The following is an 11054-nucleotide window of genomic DNA, read 5'->3' as shown; positions in this document are numbered from 1 at the left end:
AATTTCTAACCCTAACCCCTGACCCCTGTGTTTCCCGTTGGCTTCTGACACAGCCTTCAATGCAACTTACCTTTTCACATGATAGATCTCACAGCATCACCTTTTGAGTGAGGAAAGAAAAGCATTTACATACAGAAAGGAAGTAATGAGCTTCTGAGAGGATAATAGCAAATAGTTTGTACAGCAATCAACAATTGAAACAACAGCAACACAACTACAAAACAATTGATACAGTGTGTGGAGGAGGGTCATCCGATCACAGCCACACAAAAAGACACACTGTGAGCACATAATTAAAATGAAAGCAAATTGTTACACAAAGAAATTCGCTCATAACATTTTCTTGTGTACATTTTATATATGTAATCCAGATAACGAGGCATATTTTTTTTGTTTGTGTGTGTGTGTGTGTGTGTGTGTGTGTGTGTGTGTGTTTTATCAAAAAAATAGATCAAAACAGAGACAGGGTTTCTGTGTCAAACAGCGCTGGCTGTCCTGGACTCACTTTGCAGCCAGGCTGGCCTGGATCTCACAGTGATCTGCCTGCCTCTGAGTGCTGGGATCAAAGGTGTGCACCACCACACCTGGCTCATGCTGAGGCATCTAAAGGCTTAAAGTGTTTTTCTATATCATGAAATGGTTCATGTAACAGAAAGAAAGCATGTGGGCTTGAAGCCAGAGAAACTAGTTCTTCTCAGTTGTGGCTATGATTTGGAAAGATTTAGGAAATGCTGCCCTGATGTTGGAAACATGTCATGGGGGTGGGTAACAGGCTGCTGTGGCTCTGTTTTGGTGCGTCTCATCCCTGCCCCCAGAGGCACTGGCATTGTCTCAGCTCCTGTGCCCAAGAAGCTACTGATGATGGCCGGTATTGATGACTGCTACACATCAGCCAGGAGCTGTACTGCCACCCTAGGCAACTTTGCCAAGGCCACTTTTGATGCCATTTCCAAGACTTAAAGGTACCTGACACCCGATCTCTGAAAATAAACTGTGTTCACCAAGTCTCTTGTGAAAACCAACACAAGAGTGTCTGTTCAGAGAACTCAGGCTCCAGCTGTGGCTACCACATAAGGGTTTTTACAAGAAAAATAAAGTGGATTAATTCTGTTAAAAAAAAAAAAGGAAGTTTACATCCAGGGCTGGAGAGATGGCTCAGAGGTTAAGTGCACTTACTGGTTGCTCTTTCAAAGGTCTTGAGTTCAATTCCCAGCAACTACATGGAGGCTCACAAGCATCTGTAATGAGATCTGGCGTGCAGGTGTACATGCAGACAAAACATTGTATACATAAATAAAATTGAAAAAAAAAAAGAAAGTTTAGATCCACACACCATGTCCAGATTTACTCTGTGCTTCACAGGCTGCAGGTTGAGAATGTGAGCTCTGAGCTTCCTGCTGTAGCTGCCAAGTGTGACACTTGTGGCATTGCCACTTTCATGGTGATCCCATACCCCTCTGCCATCTTAAACCAAATTAAACTTGTATAGCTTGCCTTAGACATTGATTTATCACAGCAAAAGAAAACATAGTTAAACACATCCATAAAGTTTTATGCCTATAATTGAAGAGAATTGTGGAGTCTAAAAGGGATACATAACTATTTGAGTTCATGGATATTTTTTGGAAGACTCTGCAAGTCAAAACAAAATATAGAAGGGCATCATACTGTTTGGATAGATTTTGACTTGTCGCTTTTCTTCTCAAGAATGAACAATCTTGTGTAACTGAATGTTGGCTAAATATTTCGCCAAATCCTTTATAGCCATAGATTCCCTCATGTATGAGTTCTTTCAGGTCCTCAAAGACTACTGTAATATGCAGGGGCTTTCACAGGTCGATTACACACTACAGGTTTTACTCTTGTGTAAGAAAACAGAAAGTGCAAAACCTTACCACACTGACTACATTTAGGGGTCTCTCTGCAGTATGATTTTTTTCTCATGATGACTAAAACTGCTGCTACATACAAAGTTTTATTGCTTGTATTACATTGGTTACATTTTAAGGTTTCTCTTCAATGTGTTCTGCTATATATTCAAAGATGACTATGATATAAAAATGTTGGGAATAAGCAAAAGGAACTTGTCTTAAGTACTGACTTTTTGTTATCAGCCTCCATTTAACTGCAGGGCAAAACTAAGTTCAAGTTATGAGGCCCTAGAGGAGCTGGGGCCTTCCCAATAGCTGGCCAGCTTTCATTATTCATCTTCTGTTACACAAAATATAGTGACTGCTCCTAACCAGGGCTTCTGTTATTGATGTTTTATTTTGCAAAACATCAGGCCTATTTCTAACCACAAAAGAACAAATGGCTATGATTGGTTACACTGTAAAACCCCATTCTTTATCAGTTTATACAGATCAACTACATAAGAAAAGCCCCTATCCCTAAATCCTGATTGGAGGGAAAATGGAGCTGTGACTTGGCACAGATGTTTGTGGCTTTCCATCTTAAGGGCTCCATACCATTCTGGCTCTGGCCTGGAGGCAAGGCTAAGGTGTCACAGCTTAACTTTCTGCTATATTTTGTGACCCAGACTGATCAGTAGCACCTTGATTACAATAAGTTCTTATCATTTGCATTGACCCAGTGTTTGAGTTGTGTTTGATCTCAGTGGACCCCATAACATAAAGGCTTTAACGCATTGCTTACATTCATAGAATTGTTTTCCAGTATCAAGATTTTTATAATGATGAAAACTATAGAAATGTCGTAAGGACCATGCATGGGACAGCAAAACAGCTTTAGGACTCATGGAATATGGCCGACTGGTTAGCAAAACCATAGTGTGTGTACCTGAGGGAGGCACTGGGGACAATGCACATTGAAATAAAAATAAATATGTTATTAAAAAGATTACTTTTTTAGATAATTGAACCTTTCTTTGTAATAACAAATTGCAGTCTGTCATTAAAAAGAAGCAACTGGCTGAAAAATTACCTTGCTTGCTTATACTTTGTTGATCTCTAACACATTGCTTAGTTGGGAATGTATGTGGGTTCTTGGGAATATTTTGTTTTCATCGTCTGTAATGTGTAAAAAGTTTTTAATGTAAAAATATTGGGGTATATAGTTTTTCCATGACCATTCACTGAAAGAAAAATAGATTGTAATCAAATTATAATTTTTATACTGCTTAGAAGGTGTTTGTTGGGATATGTAAGCTATAAGAAAAAAAATTATTGGAGCTTGCCTTGCTTCATCCACCAAGAGTGTGTGTGTGTGTGTGTGTGTGTGTGTGTGTGTGTGTGTGTGTATTCCCTACTTTTTATTCTTCTTCTTTGCTAGTCACAAGCAATACTGGCCCCCAGCTACTGCCCAAAGGGAGAAACAACTCCAGTAAATCAAGCTAGATTCCGATGAATGATCGATCAGTTAACAACTCTAAGTCCTGCCTCAGTTTACACTATAGTGTTGAAGCTGGCCTTCAGCAAAAATGTGCTGAGGCTTCACCTGATTAAATATATTCATAAAGTTTCTCTCCAGTATGAATTCTTTCACGATGAAGACTACAGGTATGTGCAAAGGCTTTACCATATTAAATACACTCACAGGGTTTCTCTCCAGTATGAACTTTTTCATGCCTTCGAAGATGACTGGGACATGTGAAGGCTTTACTATACTCATTAAATTCATAGGGTTTATCCCCAGTATGTGTTCTTTTATGATATTGGAAACTACTGTGATGTGCAAAGGTTTCACCATAGTAAATACCTTTAGAGCATCTCTCCACAGTGATTTATTTCATACCTTTGAGGATGGCTCTGATGTGTGAAGGCTTTACCATATTGAGTATATTCAAAGTGTTCCTCTCCCATGTGACTTCTTTCATGCCTGCAAAGATAGTTAGAGCATGTGAAGGCTTTCCCACATTCATTACACTGAATTAATTTTCCTCTGTGAATTAATTTTACAGTTGGGTCTAATGGTAAAGAGGAACCAGATCTTAAGGTTTTATCACTTTGTTTACATTCATGGTGTTCCCCTTCTTCATGTGTTGAGTATCTGAAGATATCTATGGTAGTGAGAGCATTTATTACATGGCTCACATTTATAGCATCGTTTTTCTATATGATGTTTTTCATATATTTAAAGAGAACTGGAAGAACTCAGAGCTTTACCACACTGACGGCATTCACAAATTTTTCTATAGTGTGAGTCAACACATTTGAAAAGTGAACCAGGACAAACAGAATTTTCACATTCTTAGTACTCATAGAGATTTTCTGCAGTGTGAATTTGTGGAGATTCACAATGATGTTGGAAAACCAAGTAATTGTAAACTTGTATCACATTCATAAAGTCTAATCAAACTGGGAACTCCTACATATCTCCTCATTGTTCTGGAGAGAGATATGTTGCTTCTTTCAATATCCATATGCTCACATGGCTTGTATCCATTGTGACATAGAATGCACCCATTAAGAATAAAAAATGAAAGGTTTCCACATTGTAATTCAGTTTGATTCTTGTTCCTCACAGACGTGGTATGAGATTAGGGTTTATCCACAACAACATTCATGATTATCATAAACTGCCCTCTCACTGATCTTAGCAACATTACTACAAGTCTATATGTAACACTAGCAATGCTGTGGACTTTTTGCTTATAGAAGATTTTGGACATACACCTATCACATATTCAATGTGTATTCCTTTTGCAATATCTAAGTGCTATAAAACTAAACTGACTGGCAGTTCTACAGCACAGCTCTAATTGGGCTACGATTCAAATAGTGACAGCTGTTAAGTCATTGTTTCCTTGTTTCAGTTCTTAGATGAATGTCTTAAGAACACAAATCAGGGCTGGAGAGATGGCTCAGAGGTTAAGTGCACTGTCCGCTCTTCCAGAGGTCCTGAGTTCAATTCCCAGCAAACACATGGTGGCTCACAGCAATCTATAATGCGATCTGGTGCCCTCTTCTGGTGTGCAGATGTGCATGCAGACAGAGCACTGTATACATAATAAATAAATAAATTGAAGAGAAAAAAAAAACCACAAACCGGATTCCTGACATTGCGGTGCGCGGTTTTATGAGAATATAATAATCATCATCACTGAACTTAAAGCAGTGGGGTTTTGGTTTATTTCATATGTTTTTGTTCATTTGTTTTTTGATTTTGTTTTTTTGTTTTTTGTTTGTTTTTGTTTGTTTGTTTTTTGAAGATTCTGAGTTCTATAGCAAACAGTATTGTACAGATTTGGGGGTTTAAGGGTCCAGACCAGCTGGGTCCCACACTTGCCCCTTGCCGGGGTGCTTTCTTCCCTCCTTCAAGTGCTCCCAAGGTCAAGCCTTTCTCCAACCCCAGGCCCACCCCTCCCATCTGTCTTTGTTCTGCCCAGCCCACACTCACAACCCACGCACCTTCCTGTTACCTGAGGTGTGTGGATAGATTCCCCTCCCCCACCCCCATGTGGTACAATCCGGTTCCCCCTGGTCTAAATTAAGTGGGACCTGGACCCAACTCCTCCCTCAGGCTCTTGAAACCCCACCCCTACACTGGAAGAAGGAAAGGGGTGGGGAGAGGGGAGGTGCCAAGAGTCTGTTAACTAAGTTCCCACAGCAACTAAGAGGGACTGTTTCCAGTCTTAGCACTGATTTCTGGAAGGGTCCATTGGCTGCTATTTCCATGGCAACCAGGAGTGGCAGTTCCCTGGGCAAATGGGACACAAGTTTCCATGACAATGAAAGAATGGGATGAGCCAAGCTGGAGGAGTGCCATCTCACCCATCTTTAAGCTGACATCCCCCACCAGGTCAGAGTGGTGGAGCTGTTAGAGACAGTAATGCAAGAGAGCTGGGGGGTGGGACAGACCAAACGGGGTACCCACTAGCCCAGGTTAGGTCAAGCTGGTCCCCTCACATCACAGTCCCCAGATCAGAGACTCCCCTGGTTAAGTACAGATGGATGTTCAAGTACTGTGTAGAGAGCCAAGCAGGGGTCTGGGCTACCCCTCACCACTCCCCTGGGCCATAAGCTGAACAGCAGGTTGACTCGCAGCCCCCACTCCTTATAATAGCTGCCATTTTCAGTGACGTTCAAGGAGTCAGGGTCAGGGAAAGAACTGAAATCTGGACAGGGGGAAGGGAGAGGAGCAACCCCACAGAGAGGGAACGAGCCCCACATCTGCTCCTCTCCCAGCCCCCAGTCCTGGCATTTCCTGGTTTGTAGAGCCCCCTATCTAACTACTGGATCCCCAACTGCTCCTCTGGTTTCCCCTTTTTGGACCCCCATCCCACCCAACTGGTCTTTGTTCCCTGAACCCTGTTGGTCTGCTCTCTGCCCTCCCCACACCCATCCATCACCTCCCACAGCCCCATGGCTCCCAGTATCCTGCCCCCTCACTCTTCTCTACTAAAGACTTGCACCTTCACCACCCCACCATCCCTTTGGCTCAGCACCTCCCCTGTACCTCTTGACCCACGCCCCCAAGGGGATGGACAACGTAGCAGGTGGAAGGCAGAGATGGGAAGCAAAGATCCCCAAAGATATCAGTGCAGGTGGGAAAGGGGAAGGCTGGCTCAAGTCCCGGGGCAGAAATCCCAAGATATTAAACTGAGGAGTGTCAAGTCATGAAGAAAATAACCTGGCCTCACGTTAGGCGGTGAAATGAGGGCAAGAGGTCCAAGAACTGGGAGTCTTTAACATCCTTAATCCAGTAGAGGTCCAAGAGGCACGGTGCAGGCAGTGGGGTGGAGCCCAGGGCAGAGACAGAGTGCCAGGACCACCCAGAAAGCACCAACTCCTGCAAGCCTTGCAGTAGGTTCAGAAGCCACATGAGCTGCTTTTTGTGGAAACACCTGTCCATCTGAGGTCCAGAGCACATGGCTGGTGGCAAACCACCCCATTAAGCATGGGTGGGGTCAGCGGCTTCCTCCGGCTTAGGTCCATCCGAGGCCACAGACGCTTGTAGCACCAGCAGCTCAAAGTCTGGCAGACTCGCATGCAGACACATCGCTCTCAGGGTCCAAGATGCTGAAAGACATGGAGCCATGCAGCCCGAGGCAGCAGCAAAGGCAGAGTGTCAGGCTCAGAGCTTAGGGGGGGGCACATAACTGTGGAGGCTATGGTGGTGGGGCAGGGCCCAGGGGTCAACTGAGGAGTGCTTCCCCCACTGCCAGGGCATTTAGCCCACCGCTACCCCATGGTTTTCCTTCTCACCAGAGCTGCCCCAGGCTGGCTGAAGGACATTCCAGGCCTCCCCAGGAGCTTTGTCCTTACTAAGCTATGTGCCCTAGGAGTCTGAGTCTGTGTCTGAGTCCTAGGAGGAAGAAGAGGTATCAGGCACCCACCCCAGCAGCTGGCACATATGCTTGAAACGCTCGAGTTTCTCCCTCTGTGGTGATAGGAATGGCGCTGCCGGGCCCTCAGCAGAAGCCATAGGTGGCTTGAGTTTCTCCCAGTTCTCGGGAGGGAGCCTAGGGTGGCAGAATGAGAATGCCTGGCTGGGATTCGGAAGCCTGGGGGGGGGGAGAAGGCCAGGGCTGCCTGGGTCTGCTCCTCAGAGGAGGCAGGCATCTCCACCCACCTTCTTCAAGTGCCTCTCTTGGCCTCCTTTCACCTTTTTCCTTGGGGTCAGGGGTCTCATTCCCTGCCTCCCACTCCTTCTGTTTGGGGGCCCAGACACATGTTCAGGGGGAGGGCCAGCAGGTAAGGTTCCCTTTCTTCTGGGCAGAGGTGGAGGTGGTGGCTCCTCTGTCAGCTTCCATCCACCCCCTCACCACTATCAACCCTGTGGTGCCCTGGACCCTCACCTGCATCCTTGTCCATCCTTCCTGGGTACCTTGGGGGCACTCCCAGCAGTTGGGGATCTCTGAATTGATAGTACTCTCAGCCTTTCCCATATTCAGGCAGCCAGGGTGGATGATCCCGTTGCAGACTGTACACTCCATGAGGCTCAAACCAAACTTCTCTTCCTCTCCATCCACCTTCCTCCTTCCCAGCTTCCCCACACAGAAGGAACACAGCTACGCAGCGCACTGCTGAAGCAGGGAAGACTGCTTCATGCGCCTGCCCCACCGACGTCCCCAGCTTCTTCAGGTCTCCTCAGAAATGGCAGTCCCCGCACTCAGCACACGCATACAGCTGTGTGTGGAAGCACGGACACAGCGCACTGCCGAAGCAGGCAAGACCACTTCATGCGCCCGCCCCGCCAACTCCCCCAGTTTCTTCATGTCTCCTCAGAAATGGCAGTCCCCACACTCAGTTCGCACACAGGCCTGGCAGCGGCGGCAGCAGCAGGTTCCGCGTTGGTGCGCTCCAGCCCCAGGGCCCTGGCTGCGCGAAGACATTGGGGGTGTCAACATCACCGAAGACTCTCACGTGTCCCGGGAGCCATCTCCTGGCGGGTCGGTGGCCAGTGGCAACGCAGGGCGGGAAACTCTCGGAATGCCTAGGTCTATGCTTCCTGAGGGCACTGTGGAGGTCGGGAGCGCCAGGCCAGGCCCTCCCACAGGCTGCTGCAAGGCCCTTCCAAGGGAAGGTCCTGCTCTGGGGGGCTCAGTCACTCAGCCACTCAAGGCCAACGGGGGGCTCCTTGGGCACAGGGTGCTCAGCTTCTGCCCAGGACCCACTTAGTCCCGGTGGCCCCTTCTCAGGTCCAACTGTCTAGACGTCCAGGGAAAATCCAGGGCTCCCCACCATTTCCGGGGTTCAAACCCCTCCCACTGCTGGTTCACGGGGGGGGGGGGGGCGGTCGCTGCAACCTACCACCCTCCCCTGGGTCCGCCTGACCCACAGAGACAGGGCAAAGAGGGGGGTCAGTTTTTTCATTTTTTAACACTGTTGCTTTTCTTTAAAACTTGCAGGGCACATTAAAATTTCTTCTGCAAGACATGTATCAGCTTGCACATGAAAATGACCCTCCATGTCTTCTAGAACTTGACAACGTTCCTCAATATTATGGTCTCCCAAATTGTAGCTTAAAATATAGTATAAGAAATATATTATATATTATTGGAAATTAGGAAAATTTAAGTTATTACATTCAGAGTCTCTAAGAACCATGCCTGATTTATTCACCTCATTCTTCCTCATTCTCATTTGAAATTGCAGAAGAACATCAGTAACAGAGAAACATTTGTCCACCGACTTTAAAAAGCAAAACATAATTCAGTCCTACCTACAGCAGCTTGGTTCCTGTAGGGCTCCAGCATCACATCCTTGTAGAGACTCTTCTGGGAAGGATCCAGCAAAGCCCACTCTTCCGAGTGAAGTTCACATGCTCATCATCATAGGTCACTGCATCCTAAAGTATGCTGTACATGTGTACACAGAAAGCAGGATACTGACATCACTGTACATGTCTGCACCATTGACAACATAGTCGTGTAACTCTGGTGCTTCCTCCACTCATTTTCAGACACAAAAGTTCTACTGTAACCACCAAGTCATTTTAGAAGGAAACTGAATAACGAGGTTCATCTCCATCAAGGGCCAGCCTTGACACACACATTAGTATTTGCACAGGACACAGTGTTGGCAAATTCCAAAGAACTATCTGATGCTTTATCAATTGAGCTATTTGGTTTTTCTGGCTCTTCTGCTGCCAAAGCCGCTCCTTAGCTAAGGAGCCTATTACCTAAGAGCAGGTGGCTGTGACAGTTTCCTGATGTAAACAGCAGGAGGCTGTAAAAGAAAAACCGTAGTTTGCTTTTAAACTTAGTGACTGACTTAGGCATTCAACAGTGGCTTGAAGGAGAGGGGGGAAAAAAGAGGAAAAAAAGACTTTAAACATACACTCATACAAGTAAAATAAACATGGGCTTTGAACAGCAGATTCCCACAAGCTTTCCTGTGGTGATGGCGTTGATTTTAGCAGTCTCTTTTGCGAAGAATGCAGCAAATCCAGGCCATCCTCAGGGAACCCGACCCTGGCTGTGGCTCTTCCACTATATCAGCACACGTAAGCAATGAGACATGCAGACAGGTACACATTCATACACACAAGGGAGTTCCCAATTTTACACACACACACACACACACACATCAACAACAACAACAACATGTAGATATTTAAACATGCATACACGTATCTATTCACATGTGAACATATATACACAGACACATAGTAAATGGGTAGGACAGGCTCTAGCAAGCCCCTCTCTCTTTTATTCTTGTCCTAGGTTTTTATCTTCCCTATACAATCATTACAGAAGAGAATGACAGTAGGACTTTAAGTTATTTCATTAGAACTATATCTAACTGAACATTTTTTGCTCATTAAAGTTTAAATAGTAGTTTTATCTATAAGCTCACTGAGTCCCAAGCAGAAGCTTTATCTTTTTCTTATTTCATATGTACATTATGTATTTAAAACAAGAGTTTTTGGTGCCAAGGTTGTTATCAAGAAACAGGGGTCTGTCCTGTCTTGTACAGAAAACCATTTGTTCTTTGTTTTTATATTCATATGGTCTTTCTTATTGTGGTAAACACCTAGGACTCAGCCTGGACTAAACCTAGAATGAATGCATTCCCTTGATCATTAATGTGGTTTAATCTTGCTTTTCTTACTGGTGTAATTCATGTGGTTCGCAGAACTCCTAGCAGTTTTTTGATAATTTGTAGGAGGGCTAGACGTTACTTGAATCTATTCAGAAATCACTATCAGGAACTATATAATCACCTTCATACGATTATGCAGGAGATCTGCATAATGCATTATGCCAGACACAAGAGAGAAGCATGGAAAGACAGTGTAGCAACCAGAAGCAGTTTTGAGGCAAAATAACTTAGGCTTTTCCTAAACCAAGGGATAGAGCTGTGAAAAATGAGTGGGCTGCCTTCAGAGGCTCACAGGCTTGCTTTTGCCAATCCTCCATATCTCTTGGCATTTGTCATTTCTGTGTCCTTTGAACAGGAAATAGCCTCGCAAGAGAAATGTCAATTAACAGACATAGAGAACCACACAGATCACACATCAGAGAAATTGTAGGAACAATTACTAACTACAAAAATGATGGGCAAGCTGGGTATACTTGCTCATGCCTTTAATCCCTGCACTCAGGAGGCAGAGGCAGGTGCCAGCCTGTTCTATGCCATGATGTACAT

General features: G+C 45.0%; 1 pseudogene across 1 annotated transcript; it reads right to left on the bottom strand.

Moving 5' to 3' along the window:
- Positions 1-6318: 6318 nt before the first annotated feature.
- LOC311591759 (F-box/LRR-repeat protein 19-like) lies at positions 6319-8296 on the bottom strand (annotated as a pseudogene). Its single transcript has 3 exons — positions 8089-8296; positions 7534-7972; positions 6319-7401 (listed from the first exon to the last, which is right to left on the bottom strand). The product of its transcript is annotated as an F-box/LRR-repeat protein 19-like (transcript).
- Between the last annotated feature and the right edge of the window lie 2758 nt (positions 8297-11054).

Source organism: Acomys minous (genome assembly GCF_964271855.1).
Source record: "Acomys minous genome assembly, contig: scaffold_29, whole genome shotgun sequence".
Classification (NCBI taxonomy): Eukaryota; Metazoa; Chordata; class Mammalia; order Rodentia; family Muridae; genus Acomys; species Acomys minous.
Note: the sequence above shows the minus strand (reverse complement) of the source record. Positions and strands in the feature narration are given on the sequence as shown.